At 33.3% G+C, this 22,928-nt stretch overlaps 1 long non-coding RNA gene and 1 other non-coding gene across 2 annotated transcripts in view; one reads left to right on the top strand and one right to left on the bottom strand.

Moving 5' to 3' along the window:
- The window catches only part of LOC131383707 (uncharacterized), a 67,363-nt gene extending 50,186 nt beyond the window's left edge, over positions 1-17,177 (top strand). Inside the window, exons 5-8 of the long non-coding RNA XR_009213944.1 lie at positions 5,455-5,579; positions 9,783-9,825; positions 10,584-10,643; positions 17,139-17,177. This is a non-coding gene — a long non-coding RNA (uncharacterized LOC131383707). The remainder of the gene's footprint in view (positions 1-5,454; positions 5,580-9,782; positions 9,826-10,583; positions 10,644-17,138) is intronic.
- Positions 17,178-21,159: 3,982 nt separating this feature from the next.
- Positions 21,160-21,263, bottom strand: LOC116472100 (small nucleolar RNA U13). Its single transcript, XR_004249005.1, has one exon. It is a non-coding gene; the product is annotated as a small nucleolar RNA U13 (small nucleolar RNA).
- Between the last annotated feature and the right edge of the window lie 1,665 nt (positions 21,264-22,928).

Consider the following 22,928-nt stretch of genomic DNA (forward strand, 5'->3'; position numbering starts at 1 on the left):
AAGTAATCTATTTTCTCTATTATGTAGGAATATGTCAAGATTAGAAAGAGCTTCATATCTTACAAAACCCAAGTAATAATAGCTTCAGTCAGATGAATAAGTGATTTTATTTCTCATGCAGAAGGAGTTCAGAGATGAGTTTTTTTCTGAACTTCTGCAATTACTCTGAGAATTTACGAGAGAACCAGGCTCCATTTTTTCTGCACTACATTTTCAAATATGTCTCTATCTTCCAGTTGTCTCATGGTCTCAAAATGGCTGCTTCAGCTCCAGGCATTATATTCATATTCTGGATAGGAGAAAGGAGAAAGGAGCGGGTGCAGAGGAATATACCTCCCAGCTGAATAACTTTCTTGAAAAACTCATTCATTGGCTTCTACTTACATTTCACTGGACACGTCTATTTGAAAGGGAGGATAGAAAGTGTCATTATTATCCGAGCACTTTAGTGGTCCCAATAGTATAGAGTTTTTTGGGTTTCGTTTTTGTTTTTACTAAGGAAAAGGGAAGAGTAGGTACTGGGTAGACAGTGTGTACTACCACTATACAGTATATATACCACTGTATTTGTTTTTGTTTGATTGTATTTGTTTCATTCACTGTTAAATCCCTGACATCTATCATAGTGCCAGATTTTCAATAAATTATGCAATCCCAATAAATTAATATATAAATAAATAAGTTTGCAATATTTGTCTGTACTTTAACTGTGGTGTAGCTATGCAGCATATCTCTGCCATTGTTCCGGTGTCGGCCACTTCTCCTTTTATCATCTGGTGATGTCACTAAATGAACATCAACTATGTCCCAATTCATGTCAATTATCTGCTTCCCTGTGTGAATCTCAATAGGCTAATAGCATATTGTTCAAAGTTTTGATTTTAAAAGTGCAGAGTATTCACCAATTGTAATTCTATATCACAGGCTATTTCTAGTTCTATTTCTATTTTCTAATGTATATATACAGGTAAATACTGTAATTTCAATTTCAGGCTAAGTTTTCCAATTCTGAAAGTAAGTCAACTACTAGGGAAAATCTTTAAACACATTCTCTTTGATGTAGTGGCTTTGACAGGAAGAAAACAGCTCCATCTCTTGTACCCAAAAGTCTTTGCTCAAAGCTCCTTTCCTGTGTCAATTACCTATCAGCAGCAAAGGTTTAAAAAGTCTACTTTCCACCTAACAATAGTTTTTCAATTTTTATGCCCACTTGTGTGTAAATTAAAGAAGAAGCACCTACATTAGCTTTTGTGAATATTACTTATTTTTCCCCTTTTTGTTTCTGGTCTGTCGACTTTTTACTGGGAAAAATTTTTATATCAGCATATTTGCATTCTGTGGGGGAATTTCACCCTTATTCTCTGTATTTTTCTATCTTTTAAATTCTGTTCAAGTAATAAGAAAATAAAGAAAATTCGTATGTACATAATAATGAATTTTAAGACCTGAACAAAATTTGTAATGGCTCAACATATACGCTGAAACATCACAGTACTATATCATACCATTGTAACTACACGTACTAGACACCTTCACATATACAATGGATTTGAATCTTTTTATGCCATGAATTCAGAAGTAAGGAAATAATGGAGAAACTGAAAAAGCAAGGTCAACAAGTGAAAATAAATATGAAGAAGGGTGAATGTAAAGATGTTGAGAGATAATGAGATCCATGTAAACCAAACGACTTAGGCATTAGATACAGAAATAGAGATAAGAAAGCAAAAGAACATAAGAGACATGATTACCAAAAACTAATTAAACAAAGTTCAGCAACACCACCACTTACTTCATTTAAGAATTTGCTATTTATGCTATTTGTTGACTGAAAGAGGTTAAGATTACTGTTTTAACTAAATGCCTGTCTCAGCTTTGTTTCTACTCAATTCTTGAGACTAAAAAACATGAAGGAATTGTTTTTAACAATAAGTAGATTAAAATATACCTTAGGTTTGATTTTTTTAGAATATATTTTATTATTATTATACTTTAAGTTCATGTACCCCAGGTTTGATGTTTTGATCATCTCGACAACTTGAATCAAACTAATGGCAGAAAACAGTTATTGAATAGGCATATTGTCTCTAACTTTAATATATTTCAATGTAGTGTGTGAGTTTGTTCCAGAGATGAAAATCAGTAGACTAGAAATTCATAGGCACATATATTTCTCATTCACTGCTCAACTCCCACACCTAGAAGGGTGCCTGGCATATAGTATATACTCAGCAAATATTTGATGAGTAAATAGATTGATTTGTCAACAAAAAATCATTTAATCCATCTAAAAGCAAGTCTTACATATTTATAGTGTTTATATGAGGTTAAAAGAATGAATTATCCACCTTAATTGAGAAAAATATGTACTATATTAACTAGAAATGAAGCCTAGAGTTCAGAATTCTAACCATATGTATCACATTTATCTGTAGAAATTATCTAATTTTATCTTAAGGTTTCAGTAGAAAACATTTGAAAGCATTTGGAAAACTTGCATAGTGTTCATTATATAATAAGAACTCAAATTTTTCTTTCAGTTTCTACTTTTATTTTAGAAATGCAATGAACTTATCTAAGATAACTCTAATTTAATTCATAATGTAAAGGGCTATCAATATTAACCTGGGGTCCATATGATATAATATAAAGTGTATAGGCTTTTGCATTAGACTAACCCAACTTTCAACTTAGTAGATGTGTGGGCTTGAATAAGTTGTTTGGCCTTTCTTAACTTGAACTTCAACAACTATAAAATATAGATCATATCTACATTTTATGTCAACTAATATGATTACTTAATCCTAAGCACAATGGCCTAAGGAATAACACTTCAGCTGCTTGGCATGACTGAAGTTCCTGGCACATCTCTTCAGTCATTCTGAACTCCTTGCTGTTCTCTTCCTTTATTCTACCATCAAGTGAGGGAGCTACCTTCAGCTGGGGGAATTCCTGGAGAGGCATGCAACTGTGAACCATGAGCACACACTGTGAATCATAAGTACATATATATTAGTGTGGTTGTGAGGATAAAATGAGATGATACATCTAAAATGTTTAACATGATATTGGACACATACTAGATCTTCAATAAGTGTTCTCCTTTAATTGCATCACGTGGCCACAGCAATATAAACTTGCCAAATTTCACATGATATTTTAGCTGATGTGTTTTTAAAACCATAGAAAACATATATGAAGTTGCTGGAGTGCAAAGGGGTGATGTTACAAGACACTGTTTCACTAATAGTAACAGAGTTATTTCGTTAGTTATCCCAGAAAGCAGGAACTTGGAAGGGTAATGCCCCAAATTTGACCTGGACCTCTCATTCATTCTCTGGTAGACAAATAACAATCTGAGAAATTTAGCACTATTTCACAGACCGCAAGGCAAAGATGATCTATTAGTGACAACAGAAATATGGTGGTGGTGAATAATTTCACTACAGATTTTCTCAAAACAGTTGACTTTCTAGAGAACATATGACCTATTAGATTCATTCCTCCAGTCAATGGCTATTTTATTTCAAGTTAATCAAAAGTGATGCACTCATAATGGAAGAAATTATGATTAAAAATTAGACACATTAATATTGAGTCTTTCATGTTTTCCTTGATGTGTATCTGCATTAGTAAATTGATTACATAAAATACACACATATACTTAACAAAACACTTTCGGAGAATGAGTGGATCAATGAAACATCTCTGTCAATTTGACACTTCACATTTTCCCCATGGTTTCCAGATCAGAAAAAGGAGAGAAGGCAATAAAATATTCATTAACTGCACTGCAGCCCATTTATACCAGATGGTCTCTGGAGGGTAAATTTCAAAACATGTGCTAGAGAGCGCTATACAAAATACGCGGTTGTCCTGACACAGCAACTGGTGTGAAGAATGGCAAACGCAATAGTTGTTATTAGTGAGTGAGAAGATCATCCATTGTGAATCATGATCCAGCTCCCTTTTCATTTAGTTTAAGAAAAGGGTAAGAGTAAAGTTTGCTGTCCCTTATCATTTCTGAGATTTTATAGATAGATTAAAAAATTACAAGATTTGCCTCAGTATCATCAAGTATTATGATAATTCTTAAAAATTGTAATGAATCTTCTTTCATCATTCTTTAAGTTCTTAGAAAATTAAGGTATTTAGGGATACATAGCAATGATAATAATTCACAGGTATTGCAATGTAGAGGGAAGAAAAAGAGGAAAATTATATATTATAAATATTACACACATGACTGCATGGCAGGTGGATGGATAGATAAAGAGCTAGATGTACAGTTGTATAATTTAAAATACTAGAAGCTTAAAATGATAAAAATTCTAATCAGGATATAAAATAAAATATAAATGTGCTCTAAGTCTCTCAAAAGCTAATATAAGTAGGTAACATTTAGAATAAAATGAACATTTTTTTGGCTTGCGAAATTGCCTGTTCGTTCAATGTGATGTAACAATTACCCAGATTTTTCAAACTCTAAGTTTGTGTATGTTACTGTCTTTCACTATAAAAATACTTTGGCATTGCACTATTCTTTCAAAAATTTGTGGAGATATATTTTTTAATTCACTTTAAATCAATTTTCTTAATAGTGAAAAGTTTGGCAAAATCATCTATATTGGTTAGTGCATATTGAATTATGCAACATTCTTTTAAAATTTTTTATTGTAGTACAAAAAATAATAAGAGAAAATTTACCATTTTAAAGTGTACAGTTCAGTAGTGTTAAGAATATTCACATTGTTGTGCAATTATCTCTAGAATTTTTCCATGTTGCAAAACTGAAGCTCTATACCCATTGAACAATTCCCCATTTCTCCTTCCTCCCAGCTTCTGGCAACCACCATTCTGTCTCTGAGTTTGACTACTGCCAATGCCTTGTGTAAGTGGAATCATCCGGTATTTATCCTTTTGTGACAGTCTTATTTCACTTAGCATAATGCCCTCACAGTTCATTCATGTTGTAGTATGTGAAAGAATATCCTTCCTTTTTAAGGCTGAATAATATTTTATTGTGTGTATAGACACATATTGTTTAGCCACTCATCCAGTGATGGACATTTGTATGTTTCCACCTCTTGATTATTGTGAATAATGTTGCCATGAACATAAATATGCAAATGTCTCTTTGACATCTTGCTTTAAATTTTTTTAGATACTTAGTTGGCCCCCTATATCCATAGGTTTTCCATCCGTGGATTTAATCAATCATGGATCAAAGTGTTTGGAAACAAATATTGCACCTCCACTGAATGTGTACAGACATTTTTTTCTTGTCATTATTCCCTAAATGATACAGTATAATAACCATTTACATTATATTGGGTATTAGAAGTAATCTAGAGATGATTTAATGTATATGGGAGGATGTGATGGGTTACATGCAAATACTGTGCTATTTTATATCAAGGACTTGAACATTCATAAATTTTGATTTTTCTCTAGAAGTCCTGGAAGCAGTCTCCCACAGATACCAAGAGACCACTGTATATCCAGAAGTGGGACTACTGTGTAATACGAAGTTATAATTTTAATTTCTTCAGGAACCACCATACTGCTTTCCACAGCAGGTGCCCTATTTTAAAATCTCACCAACAGTGCATAAGGTTTCTAATTTCTCCACATCCTCACCAACACTTATTTTCTGTCCTTTTGATATTAACCATCCTGATGGACATACAGTAGTATTTCATTGTGGTTTTGATCTGCATTTCTCTAATGGTTACTGCTATTGAGCATATTTTCATATGCTTGCTGACCATTTGTATATGATCCTTAGAGAAGCATCTTTTCAAGTTCTTTGCCTAAGTTTTAATTGGATGGGTTTTTGTTGTTGAGTTATAGGAGTTCTTTAAATATTCTGGACACTAACTTCTCAGATTAATGATTTCCAACATTTTCTTGCATTTCATATGTTGCCTTTTCAGTCTATTGATTGTGTTCTTTGTTGTACAGAAGTATTTAGTTTGCTATAGTCCCATTTATCTATGTTTGCATTTGCTGCCTATGCTTTGGGTATCATTTCCAAGAAACGATTGCCAAATCTAATGTCATGAAGATTTTCATTTATGTTTTCTTCTAGGAGTTTTTTGGCTTGGGGTTTTACATTTAGATCATCAATGCATTTTGAGTTAACTTTTGTATATTGTGTAGAATAAGGACTCAACTTCATTCTTTTGCATATGCATATTGTAATATTCTTTTATTCTTTTCTCTCTTTCACTGACTCTCTTGCCCCAAATTCAAGCATTTACATGAATTTCTTTTTTGCTTTTTTTTTTTTTTTAAAAATCATCACCTGCAATTTCTTCTTATTTTCCTTCTCATGTTTGGACCTATTGTTTGGAATATTACAATAAGCCTCAATGAGAATTATAGTGGTATAATCAGCTAAGATTAGCATTTAAGGTGGAGAATAAACAGAAGAAGTGGATGAATAGTTGAGGCAAGATTCCTCTCTGTTTCTGATAATATACAGAGAAAAATGCTACAAATTTTGACATAAAAAGAGTATTTGTAGCAACATATTTTTTTATTGTGGCTTCCCCTTAACGGATGGCCTCATGTGAGTCTCAGTACTTACAAAAGGTTATCATTTATTTCTCACAGAAGGAACTAGAAGATAGAAAACATTTGACGTTTAATTTATGAAATATAAATACTGGCAAAATAATGTTGCATTCTACATTAAAAAGAATGATAATGCCTTTCCAGGAGAGTACTTATATAATTGCAAGACCTGTTATGAGATTTGAGTCTATTCCCAGCTTGTTCCATTATGTTATACAAATTGGCCACCAGGTAAAAATCCTATCATATTGCACAAAAGTATTGTAAGTTAATTATTAGTAAAAACCCTCAAAATCTTGATATTACTACTTTTAAAATATCACTTATTGTCTCAGATATATCAAAAAGCAACTATTATTGAGACTTTCTTTTCTATGTGAAATCAAATTCTCTCCAGGGTACTTTATATAACTTATTAAAATAGTCTGTTGGTAGGCAAAATTCTTCTTACTGTGACCAGAAGACTTTAAAATTAGTTGCAAAGGAATTTGGATATTCCCAGAGAAAAAGAATCACAGAATTGAGTATTTGAAGTTAGGTTTAATGGTCTAATTTCATGTGAAAATATAGGTGCAAGCTCAGACATATTTTGATACAAGTATCTGGGAACCAGATATTGAACTAAACAATTTACAGACCTTGGAATAAGCAGAAAATTACTCTTGAAACCACATTAAAAAGCAAATGTAAAATTGATCACATTGGAATAAAAATAATCATGTCTAGAAAAGTATTTTCAGTAAGTATGATTTATATTTAAGAGAAAATTATTTTCTACATCTTGGATCACTTGTATATCATACCAATCTTTAAAGAATTATTTCAACCTTCTCAAATTTATATTACCATTTTAAGCAGATAAATGAACCAGTGACTTTATTAACTAAAGTATGTCAAACTAGTGTTCTGTAAATCAAAGAGGGGTAAAGGGGTTAAAACTGATAAAAGTCTAATGTTATAGCTCTCCAAGTTACTATATCCAAAAGACAATAGATCATTTTGTTAAAATACTGTATTCAAAAAAGTTCTTATTTTCTTCCTACAGTTTAAGTATGTTTGCACGAAATCTCAAATAGTTCCAATATGTAGTATCAGTTACAACATTTGTTAAATCCATACAATTTATCACATTAGCAGGCTACGAGGAAAATAAAAAATGCTATTATGAATAAACAATTCACCTTAGGACAGTTAACCAAAAGGCAAGTAAACAAGCAAGCAAGAAAAGCCAACTCTTCACTCAGATAAGAATTCAGTCTGTGATTTGTGTGTGTGTCCATTTATTAACCAAGAGTTTAACTTGACTTAATGTTAAGATGCCAAAGCCATGAATTTTATTTTACTAAGAAAATGCTTTCAAAGAATCCTGATGAACTTTTATTAGCTTTGCTTGATTTTGAAATAATTTTATATGAGTGGTCCACTCACAAAATAGAAAATGTAAAAAATAAAAAATCCCAACTAGATTTAGTGACCCTTTATATGAGTATAAAATGATTTCATGTTATATTGTGAACTTTTCACAAACCTTTTCTAAGCAATTAATGTGTTGGTTTTTAATTCTAAGAACAACATATCCCAAATACTACTCTGCAGATTGAGTTCTCGCTGTCTAAATAAAATGATAGACTTTCTAAAAAGATTTTTTAAAATCATATTATTATCATGAGTTGCAAGAGTCTTTCCAGGTAGATTTCCTCAAAGGCTAACGTCTACTCATAGCAATGTGAAATACTCTAGTTGTGATTACTCCAGACAAAGGATATCTACATAAGTAAATTCACCCAATAAAAACTAGTATCCCACTTCCTTTTATGTTTATGTGAGAGTTCCATTGGCTTCTAAACATTGAATAACTTTTCATAGAAGCATAGAATTTTAGATCTGGTACAATTCTTAGAGATACCTCTAAGGAATCCAAGACCACAAAGCTTTAAATATCAAAAATCAATAAAATGAAGAACAAGGACGTAGTATCAGTAAGATGCAAAACCTCAAACTGTTACATTGAAAGGACTGATAATAGACAAAACTCTTACAAGAATATCCAAGGGGAAAAAAATAGAAAATCACACACAAATAAAATACAAAATGAAAAGGAGACATATTGTTCACACAGTACAAGTTTTATGTCATAAGAAATACAATGAATAAGTTTATGTTAGTGAAATTGAAAACTTAGGTGAAGAGGAAAATTTCTTAGAAAAATATAAATAATCAAAATACATGCAATAAGAAATAAATAACCCAACTGATCACTACCACTTAAGAAATTGAATTAAAAAAAAGATTCCTCTCAAAAAATACATGGCCCAGATGGATTTATAGTCAATTTATACCAAACTTGAAGAAATGGATAATTCATGTACAATTTGTATCAGAGAAAATGGAAGAAGTAAAACTGCCCAACACATTTTATAAGGCTAATATAATTTTGATACCATAACTTGATGAAAAAAATATGTAATGCCTCCATTTTTAACCAGCCTCACTTATAAGTAGAAATCTAAAAAATACTATATACAATACTATTTGAATCTGGATACATTTATTTAAAATTCACTATTAAAATCTGTATATTTAGTGCACTATACAAACAAACACAAAAAGAACACATGGTAATCCTAAAAGAGCCTCCTTTATTAAACATTCCTTCTAAAAGTTTTTCTGTTTTAAGTATCCATTCCAGGTAGACTATCAATATGTCATATATGCCTTTGATAAATAGTATGATAAAAGGAGACAGAAAGTGGTTTATTTTCACCCAAAATAATATTTAAAATGGAATTTTAACTACAAATATTACTTGTTTGCTTCCCTAATCAGTAAGTTCAGAATGCTACTGGGAAGTTTCAAACGGGGTCTGAATTAAAAATTTAATTAAAAAACACACTACCAAAGCTTACAGCATTTTTATTTCGATTGCGTGATAACCTAATTATAAGTGGGATCATATTTTAAGAGTAGCTATACAAATTCAAGTTACCCAATAACTTTATAAAATTTAACCCTATGAAAAAATTAAGTATACAGTTCTAACTAATGGAGTTGATCAATTAGAGTGGTAGAGGGAGCTCCAATCAGAACAGAAAAGCTCAAAAGTAAGCCACACCCCTCCTCCTCCTCATCCTTTTCTATACTAAGAAACTTCACTGGCTAACTCAGACACAGGTTATTAAGCCTGACTTATTTTGTCCATCTAGATTTAAACAGTATCCATTCAGAACAATGACAAGAAAGCTTTAAGTAAGTTTGCAAATCTGAATGATTGGGTTCCTGTGAGATGAGTGCCACTGGGTGGAGGGATTTGAAAATAGGTGTTCAAGTCACACACTTACACCAACAGTCAGATTAAGTTTAGATTAAGAGGGGCTATCCTATCTTCATTGAGAACAGTCTCTCATAAAGGTGTGTGAATTTGCTAGGGGATCTATATGAGCTAATTGATATTTCTTGCCTTAAGGTATCACTCAGTTCCAAAACTTTCGTGCAGACAAAATATTCCTCATTTAGTACTTCACTCCATGTAGATTAATTTAGATTTTATCCTTTTCAGACTAAAGCACTGGTTGGTTGCAATTTTCCTTAACTACCAGTGGATTTAGCAATGATATATACACAGCCTTAATTGCTTAAATCCCTCACTAACATTTTTTTGACAATGTAATCAGAAGATTAAAACAAGGATGCAAAATTACAGATAATAGTGTATGGATTTTTTTTGTTCACCACATGCAGGATGGTCAGATAGAGGTTAATGAAAATATCTTTTAATTGACAGTATGAATGTATGTGTGTATATATATATATGTATATATAAAAAACACCTCATTGTTTTTCTTTTAAAAATGTCTAAAAATATAAAAGCACTACATGAAATAAAAGACTGTATTTGCAAGATATAAATTATTTTTCCTCCTTAGAAATGTATTATAATTTTAATTTCATTGATGTGATGATTTCTTTTTAAAATTTAACTGAATGCTTTGTTTTCTTTAAATAAGGCGTATACAACACAAGATGCTTCTTGCCCTTCTAGGAAGAATCCCCTACTGAAATGGAAGGTAAATTATTTGGTCACTCACTAGCTTTGCAGTTTTCAACTTTATTAAAAATACGTTTTCTTTAAAGAAGCTTCAGTGATTTCTCCAAATAATATAAATGGAAAAAACATAAAGGAATTCAGTTTATCATGTGAAATTGTACATTTCACAATTGCTCAATCAAAAAGAATTAGATGAGAATTTTTCATTTTCAAAATTATACGCACATAAAATAGAATTATAGACATATATTTACAGATCTACAGAATAATAGGACTCTCTTCTGAAATTATAACTTATTTCTTGTTTAGAAAATAATTTGGATTATTTTGAAGCAAATGAAAGAAAAAAATATTGGAGATATATATATATATTTAGCTGGTTTTTTTAAAAGTATTCAATAGAATGAGCATCACTTAAATGAGCATCTTTGGCTAAATGGTTCCAAATCTACAATCTTCATATAGTAATGGTAAAGATTGCATGGTGTTTATTACAGCTGTAAACATTTAATGGCTGATAATTAAACAGCATCCATATTGAATCTTGCAAGATTTAATTAAACATAGCACACTGCAGATGTGAGATTTAAATTACTATTTATAATTACATGTAAAACACAATTCCTAATATAGTCACATGGAATTCTGAGAGAAATTTGCAATTTCCTCTCATTTTAAACAATTTTAGTTTTGAATTCCTTACTCCATTTTTTAAATTATGGAGGATTTGACAACAGACAATATAACAAATATGTCAAATGTGTTTATGAATGTTGGTCCTGAGTGAAGGAGTATTGTCTCAGAACTATTCCTTTAATATTTTTATTCCAAAGGTATAGCAAAAAAAAAAAAGAAAGAAAGGAAAATAGAAATGGACCCACCTAATTACAAATAATTCAAATAAAGGAAAATAGGAACTAGCCCAACTCTATCAGTAGATGAATAGAAAGCTAGAAAGAAAAAGTAAAAAGGATTTTATTTTTCTTCAGTTTTAGCATCATATGTAACTCATGTATTTGCATATTATTTACAAAAAATCAGTGAAGAATATTAGAGTGCAAAGTTGATTTAAAGAGAACATTTAAATTTTCATGTGGAAAACCTATTAAATACTGAAAAAATTTCAGCCTTCTTAATTCCTCATTAAAGATGTCTTTGGTATTTTTATCCATACAATGTATAGGAAATACAGTGAATGTGGAGTATTTTATAGTTGATTTCACAGACTGATTGCAAAAAACATTTAATACACCTTTCATAACAGAAATTGCTTAGCATCTTATTTGTGCTATATGTCTCTATGGGGTGGGAAAACAAAAATGGGATGTGCCAAAGACTAAATTCAATTTGCACCATTCTCCAGTCCTGTATGTCTGTAATGTTTCACGTTCACAAATGTCTACAATGAGAATCTTGTCAGTGAGGACTCTGAGACCAGAGAGGCAAATGGGTGATGTTGAGGAGACTAACAAAGAATGCCTTGAAATTCCATATTCCTCATCTCCACAAGCATAAAGAAAGGCACGATTTATTTTTAGTAAATTATGGGAGTGAATTATACCCTAATATTTAAATTAATTATCCTGGTCATTCTTGATTAACACTTCTCTTGCCACTATTGTATTACAAAAGGCTACCAAATTTAAAAATCTGCAGGTGGGCCGAGAAAAAACTATAAATAACATATTTAACAAGGAATAATTTGTCTGATCATATATGCTTATTATATGCATATATAGTACCATAATTGTTCATGGCATTTTAAAATAGATAAAACAGTCTTAAAGTTATCATTCAAAGAGAAGATTCTGATAAAGAAAATAGATGAAACCTAGCAATGGAGCTGTCCAGGGCTCCATATGCATGTGATGGTTTCTTATTTACATGTTGCTCATGTTTATGCATGTTCAGAAGAATACAGCTGCTACCCCATTCTCCAGAAATCACAGACACCGGTCAAGTCTACAAATAGCCACATTTGAGCTTGTAATGTATTTATCATGAAAAGCTAGAAGCTCTAATGGTAGGGAAGGGGAAAAGCAGCACAATTTGCTTTGAAAAGATAACAGATATTTTTCAAAAAACAAATACTGTATATTCAATTCAGCTCCTTTAGGTGCTTTCATGTTATAGGAATTCTGCTGGTGATGAAAACAGCATCCAGCCAATCAAATGGTGGTACCCTAGTGCCATCCAAAGTAGAAGCCTAGTGTTTAAAATAACCCTGATGAATTATTCATAGAGATGATGTTTATGCAAATTAGAGTATCATGCATCCACCTGACCACCAAGGGAAGAAAAAAAACAAGGGAAAAAAAACCCCATCATGTTTTTAGCATTCTCCAGAACCTATGTAATCAAATGATAATATTCTTTCATTAAATGCATCAAGGAATTACAATCCTTACCTGGTTAGTTTGTAGGGCCTTCAGATTTTCTGGATGAAATAACTGACTGTGCGTGCAACCAATAAAACTGAACTGAAAAGCTGATTAAGGGCACTTACTTAATGCAAAGCCACTCACTGAATATTCATATGATGCCTGTGTTTATGCAAATTAAAGCAAAAGAAAGCCCAAGGGGATTGGTTGCCATAGCCCACAAATACTGTGTACAGCAGAAAATATAGAGAATAGTGACAAATAAATCTTGAAATTCATAGCTTTGAAGCAACAAAGGAGAAATAGTAAAATATTAAAAAGCTGAGGTGAATTACAGGTTTAAATTGTTTTATTTAATCATATTACTTTAGAACTATCAGCTATTCCTACCATGTAATGATCTAAAATTATCTTAATGCCAAAAGATATCTTCACGTTTGTTTGTCAGCTTTATTTATCCTTTAGCCATTCATATTAGCAGATCTCCTAAGCATAGAATAGTGAAGAAAGAAAATTCTGATAAAAATATGAGTCGGTAGAATAATAACCAAACACAGACCCATGTGTGATACAATATTAAGTCTTTTATGTACTGATTCTTCATTGGTAAAACCTTACTAAGTAGTGTCAATGGAAGACCTCCAACATGTCAAGCATGTTGCTCTCTCAATATTGATAGATCTGCTTCATTTGATATGGGGATTATTTTATATTAGATGAGATACTATGAATCTTTTGGCCAAGAAGATTTTGCCACATGTGGCTTTAAATTCCAAGGATTTTCACTTTTAGAACCCACATACAATAATGTTATCTGAAATACATGCTAATATGTAGTGTCCTAATCATGAAAAAATGTGAATCCTCACATATATATGTGAGAACCGATTAAAGACATTGGCATGATTCATAATATTTAAAGGATACAACGCATCTCTGGCATAAAATGCTTTACAGTGTTAAGAAGGATCTTCACTTTTATTTCTCGAATAAGAATCAGAGATGGCTAAAAATGCTACAATGTGTCTTACAGGTTTTTTGTTTGCTTTTGTTCATCTCTTTGTTTTTTGTCACATACATTCAAAACTTCAAAAGTAAGAATAAGGCAATATTCTCCATGGCAGTTATCACTGACTGAAGAGTATTTATCATTTTCCAATGGTTTCCTAATAATTCTCACATCCTCATTCCACAATGACTTTGGTCTCCCTCAGATAACAAATGAATTTTCAAGCACTTCTAGGAAATAATATTTAAAGTTTTAAGCATCTCTACAAAGCTGGCTACACTTATCATAAATGCTATAAAAACTGAATCCAATTCCCGGACATTGTTTTCCTAGAAGAATTTAGAGGGACTTCTTTGTGGCACCTTATGCTTTCCTAATTACAGCTTTCATGGTTGCAAATAATTTCCTTTCTTGTAAAGTTATTCTTTAGTTTTCCATGACAGTAATCTTCACAGATGTATAGTTATGTACATACACATACATTTTCTATAAAATATATTGTGTTTATTTAATCTAATTAATGTTTCCTTAAAATTCTCTTTTGCTAAGTTTCAGAATTTACTTGAAACACTGTGATCAATATATCTAAAATTAAGAATTAATTTGTTAAAATTTTAGAAGCTATGAATTTCCATTTGTTATTGATGATTTCTTTCATTTAATTAATTATATTTATACATATCTGTTCATACAAAATAAAGAATAAAATGAATGTATAACTAGTAGTACACTTTCCTTTATCATCATGCAATTCTTTTTCTTCTATTGATTTAAGAACATATTATATAGAAGGTAGACTGGTAATTTCTTAAAGTTTCTAATTAAAGAATCCTAAACTAAAAGCTTCTGAGAAACAATGTTTAGGTTAATCATCAAACACTTGGCATTTATTAAGGTTTTCTATCATTAGAAAAATTATCCTTTTTTGAAAAAGTCAGTATTTTAAACATCAAAATTTTCCAACTTTCAAATTAAAATTCAAACACAAGTTTTACCAAGACTAGTTATTGCTTATTTAAGCGACATTGACCATGCTTCAGGCTGCAATAAAGCTAAGGCTTCCTTCAGAAAGATATTTTTATTTTCAAAGAAAATATACCCCCTTTCCCACCCTGCCCTGCACACACACCTCAAATGAACTGCCAGAGGAAAATGTAAGGGGTATCATTAATGTCATCCTTTGTCCAATTTTTGATATCATTAGTGGAATTTTTCCTTCCCTTTCTCGGATTGAATTTCTTAATCTCTGGCCCTGTACAACTCTGAGGTACTTCTGACAACTTTAAAATATTTATTATTTATAAACCAAATCCAAACTGCCTTAGGCCATGGTTGCCTCAGACCTCTTATCCTGTATCTGTGCAGGGCAAGAATAGCTTAGTCAGTCAATTCGGTTCTATAAGAATCAAAATCATCTATTCCAGATTAAATAAATCAATGCTTTTGAGACTGAATTAACTGACTTATATTATGAATTTATAATTTCCAGGTTCATAATTCATTCACTATTTTACTCTAAGGGCACAACAAAATCCTAAAGGACTATTTACAAATTCTTGCAATGTTTCACAAAGAGGTAAACTTTAGCCCATTTGCCATTTATGTTAGAAGTCTGAACTCTCTTTTGAGCAGCTCGTTTGGACTTTAACCAATTCAAAAAATGTGAATAAATATATAGAGAGATTCAACTAAAACTCAATCAATCAGGTGAAATTGGTAGTCGACTACCTCTGATGTAAAATTTGTTTGGTCTATATATGTTTTTAAATTAAAACTAGATACCAGTATTTAAAATTATAAGATTTTACATTTAAAAAAATAGAATTTTCTTTTTTTCTTGGAAAATCAGAGCTGACATTCCCACTAGGCAACAAACCCCTGGAGCCAGGTAGAGGCCAGGTAGAGAATCCCCCTCTAAGCGAGTCCTGAGTCCTCCCTTTGCCAGGAGTCCTCACCAGGACGCTTCTCTCTTTTATGCTATTCCTGCAGGCATCTGAATTTGTGACCTGTTGGCATTTAAGTTGGACTTGTGAAATCTGGGGGAACGCTACATTTTGAGACTGTTTTAAATCCACTGACCATGTCTGATTTATATATTTTTTATTCAATATAGGTATGTTTATAAATCTGTTGTTCAAGTAATTCAGAATAAAAGGCAACCCACACAAAGAGTAAGCTGCCCTAGGTATCCAGGCTGCTTCTATGTGTATGTTTTGACAATTCTGCTTATACCAGGTATTATCATGCTATCCTTTTAATAAAAAACATCAACAAAGCATCTCTAATAGAAAAGTCAAAACATCATACTAATATTTACAGATTATTTCTTTAGAGCATACATAAAAATACACACATATGCACACACACACTTACACACCCTTATGTACACTAGGTATACCATCAACTGTTTAAAATATCCTTTTCAGCAATAACTTTGAAGAGAGAACCTTGAGTTCTTTTCTCTTTTCTCCTTGCTTCAACTTTCAAATACTTTAATTTTCTAGAACATACCTGTGGTTTCACCAGAGATCACACTCCTCATAGTTTTCCTCCTAGCTTTCATGATTTGTACCTAATACTCTGCCTCTCTAATTGGTAAGAGTGCAGGAAAAGCAAAAGAAAAAAAAAAAGTTCTGGGACACTCCTGAGAACCGCCTCATTCTCTCCTCCACGTGGCCCCCGCACAAAACAAGATTGATTACTTGAGTTCACATGAACCCTTTGGCAAAAACCTTGTGATCTTCTAGTCCAGTCACAAGAAGACAATTGTTCTGTCTATCTGTAATAGAGAAACTACTCCACAACTCTCACTTACAATAATTTATACTTTTAGTTGTAATTTACCTAAGGCAGCATTTCTCTCCTGCTTGAGTCCTTAGCAAGCATTGTCCATGAGGGTAAGCAAGGACACTTACAATTAGGTAACACCACTTTTTTTTTTTTTTTTTTTTGTTACGGAGTTTTGCTCTCCTCGCCCAGGCTGGAGTGCAATGGTGCAACCTCGGCTCACTGCAACCTCCGCCTCCTGGGTTCAAGCGATTCTCCTGCCTGGGCCTCCCAAGTAGCTGGGATTACAGGCATGCACCACCACGCCTGGCTAATTTTTTTTTTTTTTTTCTTTGAGACGCAGTCTCGCTCTGTCGCCTGGGCTGGAGTGCAGTGGCGCGATCTCCGCTCACTGCAAGCTCCACCTCCCGGGTTCATGCCATTCTCCTGCCTCCTGAGTCCTCCCTTTGCCAGGAGTCCTCACCAGGATGCTTCTCTCTTTTATGCTATTCCTGCAGGTATCTAAATTTGTGACCTGTTGCATTTGAGTTGGATTTGTGGAGTCAGGGGGAGCGCTAAATTTTGAGACTGTTTTAAATCCACTGGCCATGTCTGATTTGTATATTTTTATTTGAAATAAGTATGTTTATAAATCTCCCGAGTAGCAGCTGGGACTACAGGCGCCCACCACCACACCCGGCTAATTTTTCGTATTTTTAATAGAGATGGGATTTCACCATATTGGCCAGGCTGGTCTCAAACTCCTGGCCTCAGGTGATCCACTCAACCTTGGTCTCCCAAAGTGCTGGGATTACAGGCGAGAGCCACCATACCCGGCTGTCACCACTCTTTAATAAGACCATTCAGTTGATTATTTTTTCTAAAATACGGCTCTATCTTCACAAAAGGAAAATATTTTAAATCAACTCAAGGAGGCTTAACTGCTTCTCGAACATTTCATCTTTATTACACATAAAGACGGGAATTTAGTGCACAGACAACTAGTCCTTCTCTACCCCAAATCGGGAAAATAGGTAAAAAATATTTCTTCCTTTTTTTCCTCTTCCCTTAGTTTGGTATGCACTGACCTTACGTCACATTTGTAGAGATGCTCACGACGTTCAGCTCTTCTGGCAATACTCTTTGCTCTTGATTTTGTTTTTCCTTCTATCTCAAAATTCTTTTTAGTGTTTTCCCTTCTTTAAAGGTTCCGGTTGACATCTGGTTCACTGAGATTATCTTGATAAATTCACCTGAGCAACAGTTTAATAGATAATAAAAGTGCCAGTGGTAGAGACAATTAGGTTCAAATGAACCTTCTCTCAAAACACCCCTCAAATCACACTATAGAAGCAAGTATCTGCCAAGCCAGTAATGGTTCCAGTGGCAGCTAATTTAAGCCTTAAAATCAAAACAAAGAGGTACTGTTAGAGTAAATTCATTTGAAAAAATAACGTTTAAAAACACAGTACCAATCTAGTTTTAGTGAGGGTATGAGGCTATTTTATGGCTTGATTTAACCTATGGTTTAATATTCATATAGGTAACATTGTTGCAGCCTAGGGTCTCATTTATCCAAAGATAATTTCTGAACTTAAATATTTCAGAGCACAGAATAGTGTTTGGATAAGAATATTTTCAGAATAGTAAACAACTACTGTCTTAAGGTTAATGGTCCACTACAATGTATCTGCAGTGTCTGTAAAATTTGTTTTGCATTATGATCTCCCCATCTTCATTGCAATAACTCACAGCCTTCCAGGTTACTTTTTTTTCTTTCTCAAAGATTTAATTAGTTGGTTCAAAGGATTCCTTTTCAAACATCCTTTATATTATACTTGGTGATTCTGACTTCTACTTCTGGATTCAATGTCTTTAAACATCTCCATTTCCATTTCTATAAATTTCAAACCTAGTCATCACCTGGAATATTTCTGCACCTTTTTTATGAACAAAAATTCTCCTCTGAAATCTTTCTCCTATACCTATGAGTTGCTTCCTCTCTTCCATTACATTCCATTTCCCCTCTTCCATTTAAGCTTCTTTTCCTCTCATTGCATCTAGCATATTAGACCTTCCAGTTTTTAATTTGCTCTGTGTCAATCTCAATTCCACAATCAGCCACATTAAATGTGCCGCATCCCCTTAATTATCCACTTTAAGATCTCTCTTCACCCTATTTAGGGATAAACCCAACATCCATTTACTTTATTCCCATTCCCATACAGTCAGGCATATGAACTTTAAATTCTTTCTTTTTTTTCTTTCTTTTTCTTTTGAGTGCGGTATTAACTCATATGATTACATTCGATCTTGATCACTGCAATGAGATAAATGATACCTCACATAATTTCCTTTGTATGTTCTACCTTTCACCCCCAAATTTCTTCAGGCTCTACTCTTTCTTTCAGTCCTTGAATCAACGGGAGATTTCTCTCTTCCTGCCACAGACCAACTCTGATCCAAAAACCAATAATAATAATAATGCCTAATATTTACTGATAATTTATGTCAACCATTCTGCTAAATACTTTACATGGATTATCTCACTGATCCTTATTTTAAACCTGTGATATAAGTACAACTGTTATTTTTTACAGATAGAGAAATTAAAGCTTGGAGAATTTAAATAAATAACTCATAATTATACAACTCCTGGTAGAGCCAGATTCTGAACACAGGCCTGCCCGATTCTTTAGAATTTGATGATATTAAGAACCTGTCATATTTTTTCCATCTTCTCCATGATATTTTACTTTCCTGTTTTGTTTCGTAAGTCTCTGAGCAGCTTTTCACATATCATTTGTTATCTACTCTTTTTATGTCTGTAAGCTAAATATAGATTAGCCATTCTATTTTTTGCTACAAAATTTCCATCTGGACAATCTTTTTCTCTCCCATGGTATCATATGCCACTCCTGTCTGATTACAAAATATAGTACAAGTGCAGCATAGTAAATCTGCCTTGACAACAACATCTAGTTGGACATGCCCAGGATGTCCCACTAAATCAAAAAACTAAACAAAGCTCACTCACCTCAGCTCATAAGAGTTCAATATGGCAGTGAACTAGTGAGCTCCCTTTGGTTTCTCATTCCTGTCTCAAAAAGTCTAAAGTCTATATGTGTGTGTGTATATATATGTGTGTGTGTATAGAAATATGTGTGTGTGTGTGTGTGTGTGTGAAGTCACAAATGTGCAAACAACTCAGACCTGCAAAAATCTATCTGGTCTTCCTTGTAAGCCCTCACCCGCTAGGAAGTGGTAAGAAAGTACTCAAACACTTCCTAACATTTAGCCCAATACAGTAAGCTAACTAATTCTTTTAGATAATGCTAAGTCTTTGGGGTTATTTGCACATTTTTTCACATTTCACTCTCTCTTTCTTGATTTATCTCTAAGACAGTGTTCCAGAACTGATATTCAGCTGATATTCTATTAACTCTTGTGGAATAGGTGTCTGTTTCAATTATTCAGTACCTTTAATATATTGGTTCTTAAATATTTTTAGTATTACCCTTATGTGTTTGGTATATGGTGGAAAGAGGAAGGGCTCACACAAACTCCTAGTGGTAGAATGAATGAAATAATGCTTGTATCCTTACAGTCATTTTAAATTTTCCTCTGATTCATTTGATCACTGGGTGACTTGCTCATTTCCAAAACGGAAGTTAAAAATTGGTCTCTCCACACTTGGGCATATTCTAATAGTTCACCCTGAGTGACTCAAAATTAGCTCTTCCTGAAGTTGTCTGTCACATCTTCTTTCTGGCAGTAGGACTACTTCAACTCTTCCCTATGGTAGGTCCACTACAAAGGTGTTTAATAAATCATCACACAAAATAAATATTTTTAAAAATTCAAATATGTCAGTATGCACATTAGTTCACAAAAGGCTCTTACCCAAGTCCCATCCTCTGGGCACTGTGGGATTCCATTCTTGCTACAGGGGACATTAAGATTGCCTGGAAACTGAAGACTACCTGAGGATCATCCTAAGAAATTACCTCTCTCCGAAGCCCTAAAGAGAAATTTTCCAAGCCCTAATGGAAGACCATATTCCCTTGAAATTTCCTATGCCTGTGTAACAGACTTCCTTTTTTCCAAGTGGAAGCCCAAATGTTCCATAGAACACACATCTGTCAGCTATCCTGTCCTTCTCTATTTCCCACTTTCTTCCTACAACTTTTTAGGACGAAATACATAGGTCTTTATTTACCTTACATTATGGGTTGCCTCTTATTAGGAATTCCTAATGTTTTATTTTGTGTAATATATATTCTTTTTTGACATCTTCTTATTTTTTGATTGACTAAATTTTCATTTATTTTTAAAATTATATTTATTTCTAATAAATTTGTATATATATATTTTTTTCAGGTCAGAAGGGTAGTGTGCCCACGTCGTAACAAGGTTCAAGGGTGTCACATCTCACACAACCGTATGAACACCCGATCATCACGCTCATGAACTACAAAAGGATCTATTTGTATATTTTTAGAAAAACAAACCAATGGGTTAAAACTTTCTCTTTTCATGTTATTATCCTTAAGTTTAATAACCTTAATTTAATTGATTTGTAGAGTTTCCCGCTATCAACATAAAATATGCATTCTTTTAAAACACACAAAACTTTAAAAGGTAACCATTTGGCCTCAACACAACCCCAATTCCAAAAAATATAAGCTATGCAGATTATAACATTAGTAACAATGCAATAATAATGGTAATTAATAAAAATTGCTAAAAATTCATCTGGTATGCACTTAGAAGTAACTCATGTTAAAGAAACCCACAAAAAATTACAGATAATAATGGAGTTCTATCATAGCAAACTTAACTTCTGCATATTCAACTATGCTTACTTATAAGAGAGAAAAAGAGGGGGAGTGAGACATAAATAAATAGAGAAATAGTGTGGGTAATTCTGCCTGCTGTTCCACTCAAAGAGAAGATGCATGTGAAAAGGGAGAGTTGTTCTGCTCTATTAGCTTTGCTGTTCTTCGTGATGCAAATATTACACCACAGTGAAAAGGATATGTGTTTTTAAAGATACATCATGATATCTTCCACTTTTGGTAATGACAGAGTAGGAGGTAATTTGGACCTAACCACTAAGTGAAGCCAACAGAGAAGGACTTACTGTGAACCTACTTAAGCTTAGATTACAGGGCTCTTCACTTGCACACTTCCTCCCAAGGCCTCGTATCTAATTTTGCATTCTGTTTCTTAAAGAGGGACCTACAAGTTGGGACAGCTTTGGGTTCCTCAAAATAGGACAGCCACTAAAAACAATTAAAAATTTCAAAATGATGGTGAAGAATAACCATGTCAAGATCTAGGAAAATATAGCAATCCAGGTAAGTGGCTGGGCCTTGTAGTGGTAGTTCATGCCTGTAATCCCAGCACTTTGGGAGGCCAAAGTGAGGATCAAGCCTGGGCAACATAGTGACACCTCATCGCTACAAATTTGAAAAATGAGCTGGGCATGGTGGCAGGCACCTGTTGTCCCAGCTACATGAGAGGTTGAGGCAGGAGGATAATTTGAGCCCAGGAGGACAAGGCTGCAGTGAGCTGTGTTCACCACACCACTACACTCGAGCCTGGGTGACAGAGTGAGACTGAGAAAGAAAAAGGAAGGAAGGAAGGAAAGAAGGAAAGAAGGGAGGGAGGGAGGGAAGGAAGGAAGGAAGGAAGGAAGGAGAAGAAGAAAAATGAAAGAAAGAAAGAAAGAAAGAGAAGGAAAGAAGAAAGAAGGAAGGAAGGAAGGAAAAGAAAGAGAAAGAAAAGAAAAAGAAAGAGAAAGAAAGAATGAGGGAGGGAGAAGGAAGGAAGGAAGGGAGGGAGGGAAAGAAATGAGGGAGGGAGGGAGGAAGGAAGGAGAAGGAAGCGAGGAGGAAAGGAAGGAAGACGAAAGAAAGAGAAAGAAAGAAAAGAAAGAAAGAAAAAGAGAAAGAAAAAAAGAAAAAGAAACAAAGAGGAAAGAAAGAAGGAAAGAAAGAAAGAGAGAGAGAGAAAGAAAGGAAGGAAGGAGGGAAGGAAGAGAGAGAAAGACAAAACAAACAAACAGGAGAAATCCAGGTAAGCCTGGTCTTCAGGACTATTTCTGTGCAGGAGATGTGCACAGATCTAGAAGGAACATTGAGAA

Source organism: Hylobates moloch, unplaced genomic scaffold (assembly GCF_009828535.3).
Source record: "Hylobates moloch isolate HMO894 unplaced genomic scaffold, HMol_V3 SCAFFOLD_6, whole genome shotgun sequence".
NCBI lineage: Eukaryota > Metazoa > Chordata > Mammalia > Primates > Hylobatidae > Hylobates > Hylobates moloch.